Source organism: Gopherus evgoodei, chromosome 7 (genome assembly GCF_007399415.2).
Source record: "Gopherus evgoodei ecotype Sinaloan lineage chromosome 7, rGopEvg1_v1.p, whole genome shotgun sequence".
NCBI lineage: Eukaryota > Metazoa > Chordata > Testudines > Testudinidae > Gopherus > Gopherus evgoodei.
The window spans coordinates 76,231,149-76,248,319 of NC_044328.1; the positions used below are offsets into that span (position 1 = coordinate 76,231,149).

A 17,171-nucleotide genomic window follows, 5' to 3' on the forward strand; every position below is an offset into this window, starting at 1 on the left:
AAACCTAGATATTTTTGTGTGTATATTACAGTAATCGTTAAAAAATGTATAATGTTAATAAATACATAGGTTTGATGAAACAAAGTAGTTGTACTTACGTGCCTGTGCTTAATTTGTATTTTTGATGGTTTACCTTCTAAAAAAACCTGGCATGTTTTGCACCCCCAGAAAGGGCATCTTGCACCTCCAAGGGGTGCATGCACCCCAGGTTAAGAACCACTGCTCTACAGTGATTGTATGATTCATCGTCCAACACCATATCATCTCTAACATTTGTTTTAATGGTGTTTGCAGTTCAGTCTGTCTTTCTGCTCCAGGACAGGATGTGGGGAGACCACCCCCTTTGGCAACTTTCAGGTACTGCAGGTTGTATTAGCTAGTCTGGCAATTAAAGGACAGAAGAAAAGAGCTGAGATCTCTGTGGGTATGTCTTCACAGCAGTTAAAGACTTGTGGCTGGCTCAGCTAGCTCAGGCTCATAGGGCTTGGACTGAAGGGCTGTAGATCCTTCCCCTTGGCAGGGTCTCAGAACTGAGGCTCTAGCCCAAGCCCGAAGGTCTACACAGTAATTTTACGGCCCTGCAGCCTGAGCCCCATGAGCCCGATTCAGCTGACCTGGACCAGCTGCGGGTGTGTGCTTGTTGTGTAGAATACCTGTGTGACCAGCAGACCTTGGATTCATATCGGAGTGTTCCCTCTTGTATATCCTTTCAGAAAACCAGAAGCACTCTCCTTCTCATGAGAATGGTGAAGCTTTTCTTGAGTTATGACTTGGGGGAAATGCAGCTTCCAGCCAATTATGTACTCTTTGTCCTCTGATGATTTCTGGGAGAGTTGCACAAGTGAAAGATTTACTTGCTCTTGAGTCTCCAGCAGAGCAGAAATAGTCTAGTGACCTCTGGGATGATGCACTCCAGGTTCGTTGGCTGGGAGAAAGTGACATCTGAGCTGTGGCTTCAGAGCTCTCTCTCTCTCTTCCTCCTCTTCCCCACATATTTGGGGCTGGTTTTACTAGAAATAGTTCCCTCAGAAGTGACTGCTAGAACATACTCTCTTTGCACACATTAGGCACCAAATTCTGACCTCTGTGCTTGGGTACCCATGCTGCAATCAGTGTCGTTTCACTGGAGTAACTGGAGGCAGACTTTGGCTCTTTGCAGCTACTTGTGAGCCTTTTTCTTTACTGGGTTAGTCAGATGCTGTGAAGTTTTATTCTCATTTGGATTGATCATTAAAGTATTTTGTAAACCATGAATATCTAGTGTAACCCAGGGAATTTATCAGGTAGTTATGGAAAAACTGGTTAGAAACAAGTTTCACCTTGTGATTTCAGTCCTTAAACTGTTGACGATTCTCCCATGGGAGAAAAATAATTGGGCTTTTCCTCTAAAATTTTATTGTAATTTTACTTTCCTGAGTCTCTTCTGACTACATTTCCTCACCTACCAGCAGTCCTTGCAAACAGAAACTTAAATATCTTAAAGCTGAAGATCTCAGTGCCGTGATTATAACGAGCTCTCACTTTCCTGGACAGAATCCCATATTATGTGTATGTTGATTGAAATTACAAAGAGAGAGATCTGAAGTGAAGTTCCACACTTGGGGCTTGATTCTCTATTCCATTGGTGACACTGGTGCAACACCAGAGCATTGGAGTGAAGCATCAGATCTGCAAACTTTGGATTTAGTTGGCGTGGTCTCTCAAATACTTCTGAGTTAGAGATTAATTAAAAGGCTTTTTGTCTGCCAAGTCTCGAGTTCAGGTCCTTGGGAATTTCTTTTTGGTTTTTATGCAACAACTGATCTGGCTAATGTCTGAAAAGTGTAGGGCATTAGACTTATTACACTGCTTCAGGTGTTAATGACATTGGACCAGGTTCACTGTTACACTGGTGTAAATCTGGAGTGACACTATTTTAAATCAGTGGAATTGCTTGCTCTAGAGTTATACCAGTATAATCAAGATCAGAATCTGGCTAAGGATCTTTAGAAGGAGAAACTCAGAAATTCAAGGGGTTGAACTCCTTGTATTGACAAGTGAATGTAAAAGGAACAGTTCTGGAAACCATTTTGTTGTTGTTGTGCCAAATCTTCCACTGGAGTAAATTGGAGAAGCTCCATTTACCTCAGTGGAGTTCCCCCACTAATACCAACTAAGGATCTGGTCCATCGAGTCTCTGTATATTTCTGTTAATGCTGTGGAATTACATTGTTATTTTACTTACTTTATAAGAGCATTCTCTTCTTTTTCACGTTGAGAGAGTGCTCTGGACTAGATGGGAGTTTGCCCAGGAAACTTTGCCTTTCATAGGATGACAACAATTTGTTGTTGTTCCTGAAGGGAGGGTTAAATTGCTAAATTCATTTTCTGCTTCAGTCTTGTTCATTCACATTTTTTAATGCATGTGGTTATTTCTAGATGTCATATGCTTGGCACCTGATGCTTTGCAATAGCAAAAGTGAAACAAATTGAAGCAGCACCAGTGCAGACTTGGGCTATGCTATGGAGATGTACAGTGTACACTTAAGACAACAATTCAGGGCCATTTTGCTACCTCAGCAGCACAAAATTGAATAATCATAGAGGATAGTGGAAGCTGAGAAAAAGATCACTTGAAATAAGCCAGATCAAGTGTTTAGCTTAGTGCAATATTCACGACAGCCATAATAATGTTTTATTGTGCCTAATATTTTTATGAGCTAGTCAGTGGAGCAGTTATCCAGTCTAGAAGGTTAACAGTCACTGAACAGAACCTTGGGTCTCTGCTAGTCTGCAGCAAGGAGGACAATTAGTACCAGTGGCAGAGGTGGATATTTTTTCTTTGGGTTGCATCCACTCATCCGCTGAACACTGGACAGAGTACTGATTCCCTTAGTACGGGGTACAAGACAGCCACAACAGTGGGTTATTCCTGATATGGGCTGAACATGAACCAGCAATTTACAGGAGAATGGGAATGGGATATAGCGCCCATCTTCTGAGCCCCTCACTTCCCCCAGACAGCAACCTTATTGAAACTGTAGGATGGCTTTTAAAGTGCCTAAGGTGGGGTTGTCTGTACCGTGGTGAGAGTGATAATGCAGGGTGCTGTGCGGGTAAGGCTGTTCGTGTTTGTGAGGTGCTCACATACTACAGTGATGAGGTGTAAATTCCTGCATAGCGTTGCCCTGAGGAGCCGTACATTGCAATGAGGAGGCAGCTGACATACATGCACGATATAGGTATGAGACCATTGCCTCTGCCATATATGTACAATGACCCTTAAGGACAAATTCTGAAGTATTTAATATGGATGAAACCAATAGGAATCCAATTGAAAAATGTCTAGCATTTGCCAGGGAGTGAGATTATCTGTAGGATTCTGTATCCGGGATGATATATTTGATTACATTTGATAGGATGGCATCAGGCTTGTTACAACCCATCTTTTCTTCATGAACCAAGATTTTCAAAAGTAAGCAGTGGATTTGAGTATCTCCATCTTGTGGTGTCAAGTATCAGAGGGGTAGCCGTGTTAGTCTGGATCTGTTAAAGCAGCAAAGAATCCTGTGGCACCTTATAGACCAGTGGTCCCCAACCTTTTTGTGGCCAGTAGCACATTCATGTTTTCAGAAGGGTGTGGTGGGCACAACAATTTTTCAAGGCTTATTTTGTATTTGTACATTAAATAATATGAAAAACATCATATTTAATATATGAATCCATAAGATAAAAAGGGTAATTTTTACATGTAAAAGGTATTAATTAGATTATTCGGCAATTATTCTTTCACCTTATCATGTGAATTTGCTTTTTTTTATCTAGCTGTAAGAAAAATTAAGAAGGTTTTTTCAAAATAAATATCATAAACAGTTTTCATCTTATTTATTTTTAAAAAGTTAAACATTGTTGAACTGCTGGTCCAAATATATTTATTATTCTTACTTTAACATAGAATGAAGCCTGCAGACCTGGAGTTCTCTGTCCCCGGCAGGTGCGGGGTCGCGGTTTCTCTCCGGCTTAAGCCATGGCCCCGCACCTGCCGGGGACAGAGAACACCAGCACCTGCAGCCCTGGTGAAGCAGGAGAGAAGCCGCAGCCCCGCGCCTGCCAGGGACAGAGAACACCGGCGCCGGCAGCCTGGAGCCCTGGAGTTCTCTGTCCCTGGCAGGCGCGGGGGCCGCAGTTTCTCTCCGGCTTAAGCCGTGGCCCCGCACCTGCCGAGGACCAAGAACACCAGCACCCGCAGCCTGCAGCCCCGGAGTTCTTTGTCCCTGGCAGGCGCAGGACCATGGCTTCTTTCCAGCTTCAAAGCTGGAGAGAAGTCGCGGCCCGCACCTGCTGGGGACAGAACACCAGTGTCCCCAGCCTGCAGGTCCCGGAGATCTCTGTCCCCTGCAGGTGTGGGGCCGCGGCTTCTCTCCCCTGCTGGGCACTAGGTGGGCACACATAAATGCCTCGGCGGGCACCGCGTTGGGGACCACTGTTATAGACTAACAGATGTATTTGAGCATATGCTTTCGTGGGTGAATACCCACTTCGTCGGATGCATGTAGTGGAAATTTCCAGAGGCCGGTATATATATGCAAGCAACAATCAGGCTGGAGATAACAAAAGCAGTTTCTCCTCCCTTGGTGTTCACACCTCAACTGCTAGAAGAGGGCCTCATCCTCCCTGATTGAACTAACCTCGTTATCTCCAGCCTGATCCTTGCTTGCATGTATATACCTGCCTCTGGAAATTTCCATTACATGCACTGACGAAGTGGGTATTCACCCATGAAAGCTCATGCTCCAATACGTCTGTTAGTCTATAAGGTGCCACAGAACTCCTTGCATCTTGTGGTGTCTTACTTGAGACCTCTGAAAGGGCCCCGGTTTTCAGAGTGCTGGTGCAGCAGTGTCTGACAGTCAGGCCTCTTTAAGGCATCTCATGTTGTGCATCCCAAAATTGAAGCATCTAAAATCACTAGTCACTTTTGACCGTCTTGGGCATTATGATTTTCGTTTCCAGGGGTTGGATGGGATGGTACCAGTGACACTAGGGGTAGCTCTGGAGCCTGAAGTTTATGCTAGAACTCATCAAGGATGGCCTTCCTGCCAAAGAACCCACTTCACTCCATTTCCTATGCCTTTCCAGGTGTGTGAAAGGTGGCCAGTGCTCTCCATTCAGCTTGTCGGTAGAGGCTACAGTGCCTGCCTGACTCTTTAATTATTCCTCCTCTGCCCATGAATGTGAGAGTATGGAATGGCTCACTCTCTCTAGAACGATTGAGGGTTTTTTTATTTTTAGTCAGTCAATCTGGGGCTTCACTAGACTCCCTAAGTTGACCGCTTGTGGATCGATCTCAGAGCGTCGATCCTGGCTGTAGTGTAGACATAGCCTGAGACAGACTCCTGGTAGAGACTTGCACACCCTTCAGCAACTAATACACTTCACCCAGTATTTGCAGTGATGCTCAAATAGTGTTGTCAGAACAGTTGGTTTTATTAGTTCACTGGCACACAGCATAGGAAATCCTTCGGTTAGCATAGAGAACTGAAGTTTAAATCATAGACCATTCTGGTTAGCCCAAAGCCCAGGCAAGCTTAGTGAACCCCCATGTTCAAGCTCTCTCTGTCTCTCCATTTGACCTCCATCAGTTCCCAGGTGAGGGCCCTTGACTCCCTCCAGCAGCCAGCTCTTATCCCCTCACCTCACACCTTCCCAGACTTTTGCTCTCCAGCTGGGGGATTTTGCTCAGCTTCCTTGCTGAGAGGTGGGAAAAGCCATCTCCCTCCAGGGCATTGGGTGATAGGTGTCAGTGTCCTGGGGACTGGATTTTCCATTATCTTCTTGGCTTCTCCTTCCATCTGGGATAGTACTCTGCCAGTTCATACCTGTGTGTCTCAGCCTTTCCTGAGAGCAAACAGTCCTCTCACCAACCCCTGCTAGGTAGCCATGCAAAATATAGAGGAAACTGAGGCACACAAGTCATTAAAATATAGAAAATTCCCACTTTGTCATAGGTTGCTATGGAATATAGAGAATAAATAACAACCACCAGCTGTCTGCTGATTCCCTGCATTGCAGTTGTATTTACAATTTATATACTTCATGCTCTTCCTTAATTATCTATAATCATCTGTAGTCTTGCAATATCATTATTATTTAATGTATTTGAATTGTGGTACTGCCTAGAAACGCCCTAGTTAGAGAGGGAGTGCCTTTGGGCTAGGCATTGCACAGCTGCAAAACAAAAGGACAGTCTCTCTCCCAAAGAGCTGGCACTCTAAGAACTATATTGCTTGTTATGCACAACCAATATGGAACCAATAAAGATGCAGTTTCATAATTTCTGAAGAGGAACTCAGGACTTAGTTGGATAAACATGCCCAAGAGAGTCAGGAAGTGCATTACATCTGTCTGCTTCATTATGCTGCTATTTGATATTCCTAAATGTAGTGGTACTACCATATGTGATGTTACTATCAACAGATGACACAGTAGATTTCATTCAGGAAGGGGCTCCCACAAACTGTCACAGGTGTTCTTCTTTCATATGAAAATGCTTTCTTAAAAGACACATGACAAAATTTCTTACAATAGCTATTCTTTCTTTGGAGTACTCCAGATCAAATTATATCACACTTAACAAATGTTCTTTCTCTCTAGAACAGGGATGGGCAAACTACAGCCTGGGGGCTGCATCTGGCCCTTCAGATGTTTTAATCTGGCCCTTGAGCTCCTGCCAGGGAGCGGGGTCCAGGGCTTGCCCCGCTCCAGCGCTCCATCCAGAGGACTAGCTCCGCGTGGCTCCCAGAAGCAGCAGCATGTCCCTCATCCAGCTCCTATATGGAGGTGCAGCCAGGGGGCTTCGCACACTGCCCCTCCCCCCAAGTGCCGCCCCTGCAGCTCGCATTGACTGGGACGCCTGCGGATGGGGCAGTCTGCCAAGCCACCTGGAGCCTGCACTCCCACTCCCTCCCACACCCTAACCCCTTGCCCAAGCCCTGATCCCCCTCCTGCCCTTCCAACCCCAGTCAAGAGCACCCTCCTGCACCCCCAACCCCTCATCCCCAGCCCCAACCCAGAGCCCGTATCCCCAGCCGGAGCCCTTACCTCCCCCCCCACTCCAACCTCTTGCCCCAGCCTTGAGGCCCCCCCCCCATACCCTGGCCCCACTCCAGAGCCCACCCTCCCAGCTGGAGCCCACATACCCTCCTGCACCTCAACCCCCAATTTCATGAGCATTCATGGCCCGACATATAATTTCCATACCCAGATGTGGCCCTTGAGCCAAAAAGTTTGCCCACTCCTGCCCTAGAGACTAGTTTAATTGCCCATCTCCATAGGGAAACCATATATTGTTTATATGGTATTAATTAAAGCATAGTTAAATTAAGAAGTCAAATGTAAGAGACTGCAAAGAACTTTGCAATTTTAAAAGACATTGAACAGAACATGGATGGAGAGGAGGCCCTGATATTATCAGGGTTTTGCTATGTCTAGAATTATTGGCTTTCCTTGCACATCACATTACACTGCAGTGCATAGTCTAGGTCAGGGGTGGGGAACTTTTTTTCTGTCAGGGGCCACTTACTCACAGAAAAAATCAATTGCGGGCCACACAGCCCCTCTGGGCGGGGCACGGTGGCTTGGGGCTTCCCCTAGGCATGGGGTGGGGCCAGAAATGAAGGTTCGGGGTGCGGGAGGGGCCTCCGGTTGGGCCAGGAGGTTGAGGTGTGGGAGGGGGTGAGGACTCTGGCTGGGGATGCAGGCTCTGGGGTGGGGCTGAGGATGAAGGGCTTGGGGTGTAGGAGGGGGCTCTGGACTGGGGCCAAGGGTTTTGAGTGCAGGAGAGGCTCAGGGCTGGGGCAGGGGCTTGGGGTGCAAGTAGGGGTGCAGGGCCTGGGAGGGAGATATGGCGTGGGAGGGAGTTCTGACCTGGGTTAGGGATGTGGGCTCCGGCCAGGTGCTTACCTCACGTGGCTCCCGGTCAGCAGTGCAATGGGGCTAATGCAGGCTTCCTGCCTTCCCTGGCTCTGTGCTGCTCCCAGAAGCGGCCGCCATGTGCAATTCCTAGGTGGAGAGGCTAGAGGGCTCTGCATGGTGCATGCTGCTCAGGCACCGCCCATGCAGCTCTCATTGGCTGTGGTTCCCGGGAACTGTGGAGCCAGTGCTGGGGGCAGGGGCAGCGTGTGGAGCTTCCCTGATTGCCCCTGCTCCTAGGGGCCGCAGAGACATGCTGGTCACTTCCGGGAGCTGCACAGAGCCGACTGGACTTTTAAGAGCCTGGCAACCTTAGCTTCCTCCTGCAGTGGGGCGAGCCAAGCCTCACAGCTCCAGCTCTGCAGTGGGGCACCAAGGCTCGGGGCTTCTGGCCCATGATGTGGAGACTTGCCACAGGCTGGATGAAATGAAGCCACAGGCTGGATCCATCCTGCAGGCCGTAGCTTCCCTACCCCTAGTCTAAATGTACGTTGGCGGTTCTAACATTAAAAGTGCTTGCAGCCCTGCATGCTTATAGGTGGGCCTGTAGCTCCACATTTAGGCAATGAAATAATAGCCCTTAACTTCAGAGGCACAGAGCACCCCTAGGTTTTGTTGACTCCCTTAGGAATTGTGCCTAGCACTTCAGGGATTGAACTGGGGACTTGCACAGCTAAAAGCATAAGTGGCTACAGCTTCAGCTAAAGAGCCCAGTGGCCCTAGCTGGGGTTCTAACAGCCTCAGACCCTCTGAGGTTCAGGCAGAGAGGGAGACCTAACACTTTCGCTCACATACGTTACAGGTGCTCAGCTCCTCTGACAATCAAACCGCTTTTATTTAGGTGTATTATGATGGCTCTAGATAGCTACCTTGTAGCATCCAAGTTTGAACATTTTGTTTCAATATCAAAAAGATTTGGGAAATTGGCGGGAAGTGAAAAGCCTGAGCCCCACTGCCTCTGGCTGGAGTGGGGGGAAGCCAAAGGGCTTCAGCCTCAGGCGGGGAGCCTGTGACCTGAGCCCCACCACCTTGGGCGATGCGGCTCAGGTATCGGCTTCAACTCCAAGTCCCAGCAAGTCTGATGCTGGCCCTGTCTACCCCATTAAAGCGGAGTTGTGACCCATTTTGGGGTCCTGACCCACAGTTTGAGAACTGCTGCTGCATCACTGGGTACTAAAAGAAGCCCTAGAAAATGTTCTGCTGGGGTAGAGTAGTTGACCTAATACATCTTCACTATGATTCTTTGCTGGAAGATCTGCACTAATTTTATCAGTTAACAAGAAAGATGTGTGTGTCGGGGTGGGGTGGGGGGGACTGGGAAATGATGATAGTGAGATTTATTTTTAACATCTTAGTGTTGATTTACATCCTTTCTAGTATTGTTAGCCAGAATAGTCATACTTTGCAAGCCATGCTGGATTGCTTCATAACCTTTTATCAATTTCCCTCTTCTTTGGATGGATAGCTATGAACAGGTGTTCTCCAGCTAACGATTGTAAAACCTGGAGAAACAAGGTGGTTGAGGTAATATCTTTTGTTGGTGAGAGAAACGAGCTTCTGAGCTACACAGTGCACCTCAGGATTGAAACTCTGCTTAAGCTTGTCTCTGTCACCAAGGGAAGTTGGTCTAATAAGAGAGATTACCTTGCCCACCATGTCTCTCTTATCATAGGTGCCGAGTTTCTAATCTGGTGGTGGGTGCTCCCCCTCCGGCTCTGCCCAGGCCCCATTCCCACTCCACCCCTTCCCCCAAGGCTCCACCCCTGCTCTGCCCCCTCTCTCGAGCATGCTGCACCCTTGCTCCTCCCCCTCAGCGCCTCCTGATGCCGCGAAACAGTTGATCCGTGGCAGGCAGAAGGCACTGGGAGTGGGGGAGGTACTGATTGGCGGGGCCTGCTGGTAGGCAGGAGGCGCTGGGGAGAGGAGGAGGTTCTGGTAGAGGGGTTGCTGAGCACCCACCATTTTTTTTCCCCCGTGAATGCTCCAGCCCCAGAACACCCACAGAGTTGGCGCCTATGTCTCTAATAACCTGGGCCAACACGGCTTCAACAACACTGCACACAGAAATTGTAAAACTAGTCAGGATTAACATGATGGTGTAGGCGTAGCATTCTGTACTTTCAGGGAAAAGGTTACATTTCGGGTTAAATTCCTAGCTGGCCAAGTCGCTATGGTTGCTCTCCGAAGGCAATGGAGCAATTTGTAACTTTTGCCAAATGACATTGCCTTCTTGTCATTTTGTGCTTGTGTTAAGTGTTGTTGCATTAATGTAGGTGTTTTCATAATGTACAGAAAATGTTTAACTCCATCTTTTCACTTCCCCCTTATCTTGGATTTTCTGTTGTCATTTGGCTTTCCCTAAAGCAGTGGTCCCCAAACTTTGGAGGGTTGTGTCCCCCCCCTTTCCCCTATCTGCACCTCACCTCACCCCCAGCGCCAGAGCCGGGAGTTGAGCTGAGGCTTGGGGGTGGGGTGGGGATGTGGACAGGGCAAGGGACCCGATGCTAGGGCTGCAGCTGGAGGTGGGGGTGGGATCTGGGGACAGGCCATGGTTGGGAATGAGGATGGAGCAGAGCTGTGGACAGTATGAAGTTGGGTGGTGCTGCCTCCCTGTCCCCCATGGGGCTAACTGTGCCCCCCCTTCGAGTCCCCGTAGGGGGGCATGCCCCACAGTTTGGAGACCTCTGCCCTAAAATAATGCTCACATTTTCCTCTTCGTTTTTTAAGGAGAGTAACAGTCCAGTTGTGCTAACTCCGACTACTGTTTTTGTGGCAGGAGGGACTTCTATGTAATAAAGAAAAAAACAGGGAGTTAAAAATTAACAAGAACTTATACCTGTTCTTATTGAAAGAACAGAATAGGAGCACTTCCAAGAAGCTCTTAGTGAAAATACACTTTCTGTGATTGAGTCTTGTTTAATTTTGAAGGTTACCTATTGCTCAGTCATTTCACATTTTCTAAAAGTTAGAAATGTCAGATTATTCAGTGACCTAAACAATTGCCCTGGGATTTGATGTTTTCCCCTTACCATATTGTAGATATAGAGGAATTTCCAACCCTGTTGAATTGTTTCTAAATTTCAAATATTTTAAATTTCAAGTATTTTTCAAGGGTTGAATAGGCTGACCTCTTCTTTGGCTTGCAGCTGAAAACTGCATTATCTGTTTTTACAGTGCAGTTCTGATCAGAAACGTGACTATGTAACAATATTATTGAATATTTGTATATGACAGCATCTTTCAAAAGCCCCAGACAGGAACTGGGCCCCTTTGCGCCATGGGCAGAACAAATGCATACATATACATGGGGCTAGATGCTTAGCTGGTATAAATGTGCTGACCTCACCTTAGCTGTGCCCTGTTCCCCTAGCTGAGGACCTGGCCAGCGTACATTCATAGAATATCAGGGTTGGAAGGGACCTCAGGAGGTCATTGCTTACAGGGAAGTGGATTGGACGGAGGAATTAGTGGATTTAAATGCGGAGGAGGCCTGGAATTACTTTAAGTCACAGCTGCGGAGACTGTCGGAAGCCTGCATCCCAAGAAAGGGGAAAAAAACCATGGGCAGGAGTTGTAGGCCAAACTGGATGAGCAAGCAACTCAGAGAGGGGATTAGACAAAAGCAGAAAGCTTACAGGGAGTGGAAGAAAGGCAGGATCAGTAAGGAAAGCTACCTTGGTGAGGTCAGAACATGTAGGGATAAAGTGAGGAAGGCTAAAAGCCGCATTGAACTGGACCTTGCAAAGGGAATCAAAACCAATAGTAAAAGGTTCTACAGCCACATAAATAAGAAGAAAACAAAGAAAGAAGAAGTGGGGTCGCTATACACTGAGGATGGAATGGAGGTTAAGGATAACCTAGGCATGGCCCAACATCTAAACAAGTACCTTGCTTCAGTTTTTAATAAGACTAGTGAGGAACCTTGCGATGATGGAGGGATGATAAACGGGAATGTGGATATGGAAGTGGATATTACCGCAACTGAGGTAGAGGCCGTACTTGAACAGCTCGATGGGACGAAGTCGGAGGGCCCGGACAATCTCCATCCAAGGATATTAAAGGAACTGGCGCGTGAAATTGCGAGCCCGTTAGCGAGAATTTTTAAGCAATCGATAAACTCGGGGGTTGTGCCGTATGACTGGAGGATTGCTAATGTAGTTCCTATTTTTAAGAAAGGGAATAAAAGTGATCCGGGTAATTATAGGCCTGTTAGCTTGACATCTGTAGTATGTAAGGTCTTGGAAAAAATTTTAAGGGAGAAAGTAGTTAAGGACATAGAGGTCAACGGTAGTTGGGACGAATTGCAACACGGATTTACTAAAGGTAGATCGTGTCAAACCAATCTGATCTCCTTCTTTGAGAAGATGACGGTTTACTTAGATAAAGGAAATGCAGTAGATATAATTTACCTAGATTTCAGTAAGGCGTTCGACACGGTTCCGCACGGGGAACTGTTAGTCAAATTGGAAAAGATGGGAATGAATATGAAAGTTGTAAGGTGGATAAGGAACTGGTTAAAGGGGAGACTCCAGAGGGTCGTATTGAAAGGTGAATTGTCAGGCTGGAAGGAGGTCACTAGTGGAGTCCCTCAAGGATGGGTTTTGGGACCGATCTTATTTAACCTTTTTATTACTGACCTTGGCACAAAGAGCGGGAATGTGCTAATAAAGTTTGCGGATGACACGAAGCTGGGGGGTATTGCTAACACGGAGAAGGACAGGGATACTATTCAGGAAGATCTGAACCACCTTGTAAACTGGAGTAATAGAAATAGGATGAAATACAATAGTGAAAAGTGCAAGGTTATGCATTTAGGAATTAATAATAAGAATTTTGGATATACGTTGGGGGCGCATCAGTTGGAAGCGACGGAGGAGGAGAAGGACCTTGGGGTACTGGTTGATAGCAGGATGACTATGAGTCGCCAATGTGATACGGCTGTTAAAAAAGCAAATGCGATTTTGGGATGCATCAGGCGGGGTATTTCCTGCAAGGATAAGGAGGTGTTAGTACCGTTATACAAAGCGTTGATGAGACCCCATTTGGAATACTGTGTGCAGTTCTGGTGTCCCATGTTCAAGAAGGATGAATTCAAACTGGAACAGGTTCAGAGACGGGCTACTAGGATGATCCGAGGAATGGAAAAATTGCCTTATGAAAGGAGACTCAAAGAGCTTGGCTTGTTTAGCCTGGCCAAAAGAAGGCTGCGGGGGGATATGCTTGCTCTATATAAATATATCAGGGGGGTTAACGTTAGGGAGGGAGAGGAATTATTTAAGTTTAGTACTAATGTAGGCACGAGGACGAATGGGTATAAACTGGATATTAGGAAGTTTAGACTTGAAATTAGACGAAGGTTTCTAACCATTAGGGGAGTGAAGTTCTGGAACAGCCTTCCGAGGGAAGTAGTGGGGGCAAAAGACTTTCCTGGCTTTAAGGCTAAGCTTGATAAGTATATGGAGGGGATGTTATGATAGGATCGTTAATTTGGGCAATTGATCTTGGATTACCACCAGATAGGTCTGCTCAATGGTCTGCGGGGAGATGTTGGATGGGATGGGAACTGAGTTACTGCAGAGAATTCCTTCTTCGGTGCTGGCTGGTGACTCTTGCCCACATGCTCAGGGTTTAGCTGATCGCCATATTTGGGGTCGGGAAGGAATTTTCCTCCAGGGCGGATTGGCAGGGGCCCTGGAGGTTTTTCGCCTTCCCCTGCAGCGTGGGGCACGGGTCGCTTGCTGGTGGTTTCTCTGCAGCTTGAGGTCTTCAAACCAATTTTGAGGATTTCAATAACTCGGTCCTGGGATAGGGGTTGTTATAAAATTGGATGGGTGGGGTTCTGTGGCCTGCCTTGTGCAGGAGGTCAGACTAGATGATCAGATTGGTCCCTTCTGACCTATGAGTCTATGAGTTTAAAAAGAAATAGCAGCTTCTTACTCAACAAACCTGTTTCTTGTGTGTACTCAGCTCTACATCTGCTTATTTTAATGGCAAAAATAAGAATTTTTAAAAATCTGGTCAGTCCTGCAGAGCTTTGGGAGGGGCAGCTAGATTGCATTCTGACTCTAGTTAAAATTCTGTTAATGGGCAAATTTCATGTGGCAGAACCTATTGCTGGTGACAGTGCATGAGCCAGCTAGAACTCAGCTTGACTCTCAGAGCCCAGAACAAGGTTACAGGCCTGAGAGTTTGGAATAAAATCCCAACCTTTTGCTTCTAAACTGAGGACATTTGAATCAATGTCATTTTGACAGAGTGACTTTGCAGGTAGCACTACACTTTAAGTAGACAGACAGATTCAAGACCTCCAGACTGAGATTTTCAAATAAAGTCACTTAGGGGATTTAGATGCACAGTTGCCATTAATATTAATGGTAGCTGTGTGTAAATCCCCAGGAGGCCTTTGAAGATCTTAGATTACATGGATAACTTTTTGCAGTATTGAAAATCATTTGAGGTGGGGGCTGGTGGGTTCTGCACATGTTCTCTGGAGAGCTCAATGCACATTCAGGAGGAACGTTCTTGATCTAGTTCAAGGTAAGCAATTTTGTAAAAACTGAAACATTTTTTCCCCTTATAAATGGAGTCTAAATCTGCTTAAAACTCAATTCCTCAAACCAAATGCCTATAAATACAGTCTACATTACCGGTTATGTACAGTACTTCCTTCAGCTATTCTCAGTTCTTAAACGTGCTAAGCAGAATTGCAGAAGCAAAGAAATTTATCTAGACAAAGCAGAGATGCTCCCATGGGTAGGAATTGTCTACGCTGTTCTAAAGTAGCTACACTGAGGTACAGTCTCTGCCCTTGCTGTAATCTGGCTCTGAGCAAATGTCATTTTCTCCTGCCCACTTAAAATGTCCCTGCCTGTTTCCCTGAGATTAAAAAAAGTGCACTGAGGAAAGCTGGATTTCAGAATGAAGCACAGGACTCCATATCACAGCTGGTTAGGAGTTTTTTAACAGAAGCTTTTAAACAGAAAATGCCAGTTGATTGAAACAGAAACTTTTTACAGGAATGCATCAGGTTTGATTAAATTTTCACTAGGGAAGGTTTCTCAGGCCCAGGATGGACTTCCTGGTTAGAACCCAGCACTCGCACAGTGCTATATCTATCCAAGACTCTGGCCACTAGCCTGGTAGCACAGGTACTCTTTTTTTGGGATGTGAGAGACCCAAGTTCAAGGCCCTGCTCTGCATTAGAGTGCCCTAATCACTGGCCTAATAACTATTCTGGGGTAGTTTCATTTTTCATGAATTTCTGAAAGGTGTTTTTTTGAAATCTTGAATGTCCCATGAAAATTTTTTCCGCACGTCTCTACTCCGTATACTTTCCATATGACCCTGAGGAAAAATCACTTACCTTCATTGAGCCTCAGTTTCTCCATTTGCATATTGTCTATTCTGTATGGGGTTTCCTTTGGACTCTTAGGTAGATTGTTAGTGACAACTTGCTCAATGGTGGTTCTGTTTCTGAACATGTACACTTTCACTCTACATCGGGGTGGGCAAACTTTTTGCCCCGAGGCCCACATCTGGGTATGGCAATTGTATGATGGGCAATGAATGCTCATGAAATTGGGGATTGGGATGTGGCAGGGAGAGAGGGCTCCAGCTAGGGGTGTGGGCTCTGGGGTGGAGCCAGAAATGAGGAGTTCAGGGTGCAGGAGGGTGCTCTGGGCTGGGACTGATGGGAGGATGGGAGCGTGATCGGGGCAGGGGGTTGGGGCATGGGAGCGGGTCCGGCTCTGGTTGGCACTTACTTCAAGCAGCTCCTGGAAGCAGCAGCATGTCCCCCCTCCAGCTTCTACGTGGAGGCACGGCCAGGCAGCTCCCATTGGCCGCAGTTCCCAACCAATGGAAACTGTGGAGATGGTACTTGGGGCGGGGGCAGCATGTGGAGCCCCCTGGCTGCCCCTGTGTATAGAAGCTGCATGGGAGACATGCTGCTGCTTCCAGGAGCCGTGTGAAGCCACAGTACCCTGGACCCTTCTCCCTGGCGGAAGCCCGAGGGCCAGATTAAAACATCTGAAGAGCCAGATGTGGCCCCCAGGCCATAGTTTGCCCATCCCTGCTCTAGATCTGTATTTTTTTTTTAATGAAGGCAAACAAGAACGAATAAAAGTAAAGTCTCAAGAGAGAGAGGGGGGTGTGTGTGGGAGTGAGAGAGACACACAGAGAAACCTATACAGGCTTCAGCAAATGTGAGAAATATAATGCAGTATATACAGGAAAAAGAGGGAGTGGGGAGCTCATGGATTCATAGCTATGGAAATCACACTATCAAAGCTAAAGCTTTTCCTATTGAAGTTGTGTGTCTAGCATTCAGGGAGAGGATGCTGTGGCATAAAATGAAGCAGCTTCATGGAGATTGATTGATTATTATAATTCTGGTATGGGCTTATGCCAATAGACCTCTCTGTGTGGGATGGGGATGCAGACAAATTTGGTGGTTAAGCTGCTTGAACCAGGGACAAGACTGGGAATTATACAGGGCCAGTGCAAGGATGTTTCGCACCCTAGGTGAAACTTCTGCCTTGCGCCCTCCCCCATCCCCGAGCCCCCACCCATGGTGCCCCCCCGCGGCAGCTCTCTCCCTCCCCCCTGAGGCATCCCCCCCACACCTCAGCTCACCCCTGCTCCGCCTCCACCCCAAGCATGCTGTCGCTGCTTCACTTCTCCCACCTCCCAGGCTTGTGGCACCAATCAGCTTAGGCGCCACAAGCCTGAGAGACAGGAGAAGTGAAGCAGCCACGGTGTACTTGGGGAGGAGGTGGGGCAGGGGTGAGCTGGGGTGGGGAGTTCCCCTGCATTCCCCCCCTTCCAACTTACTTGCTGCAGATGGCTCTCCTCGCACTCCCCTGCCCCAGCTCCCTCCGCCTAAATGCCGGCGGCGACTGGGGCGGCTGAAGATCCAACCACCGTGATTGCTACCGAAGAAAATGCAGTCCCCCAAATCTTAGCACCTAAATGGTTGCACCAGCCCTGGAATTATATGCATGCTTATTACATCATGTACATTTCTTGCATTTTTCTCCTTTTGATGCTATTTTTGCTTCTTCACCAAGTAATTTGGATTTGAATAGAAAACAAGTTCTGCACTGTGTTAGTTGTGATGTCCCGCTTCTTTCCTGGCCTGACATGTTTATTTATACAAAGCATTATGAAGGAATTAAAGAAGGGCGCAAAGGAGCTCAGAAATTCTTTTGAAAACCTTGTCA

General features: G+C 47.0%; 1 protein-coding gene and 1 long non-coding RNA gene across 2 annotated transcripts in view; one reads left to right on the forward strand and one right to left on the reverse strand.

Annotated features, from left to right (window-relative positions):
- SORBS1 (sorbin and SH3 domain containing 1) overlaps window positions 1-17,171 on the forward strand; it is a 279,021-nt gene that overhangs the window by 39,083 nt on the left and 222,767 nt on the right.
- Window positions 1,973-15,534, reverse strand: LOC115654331. The gene is made up of 3 exons (XR_004001167.1): window positions 15,449-15,534; window positions 6,762-6,764; window positions 1,973-1,983 (listed from the first exon to the last, which is right to left on the reverse strand). It is a non-coding gene; the product is annotated as an uncharacterized LOC115654331 (long non-coding RNA).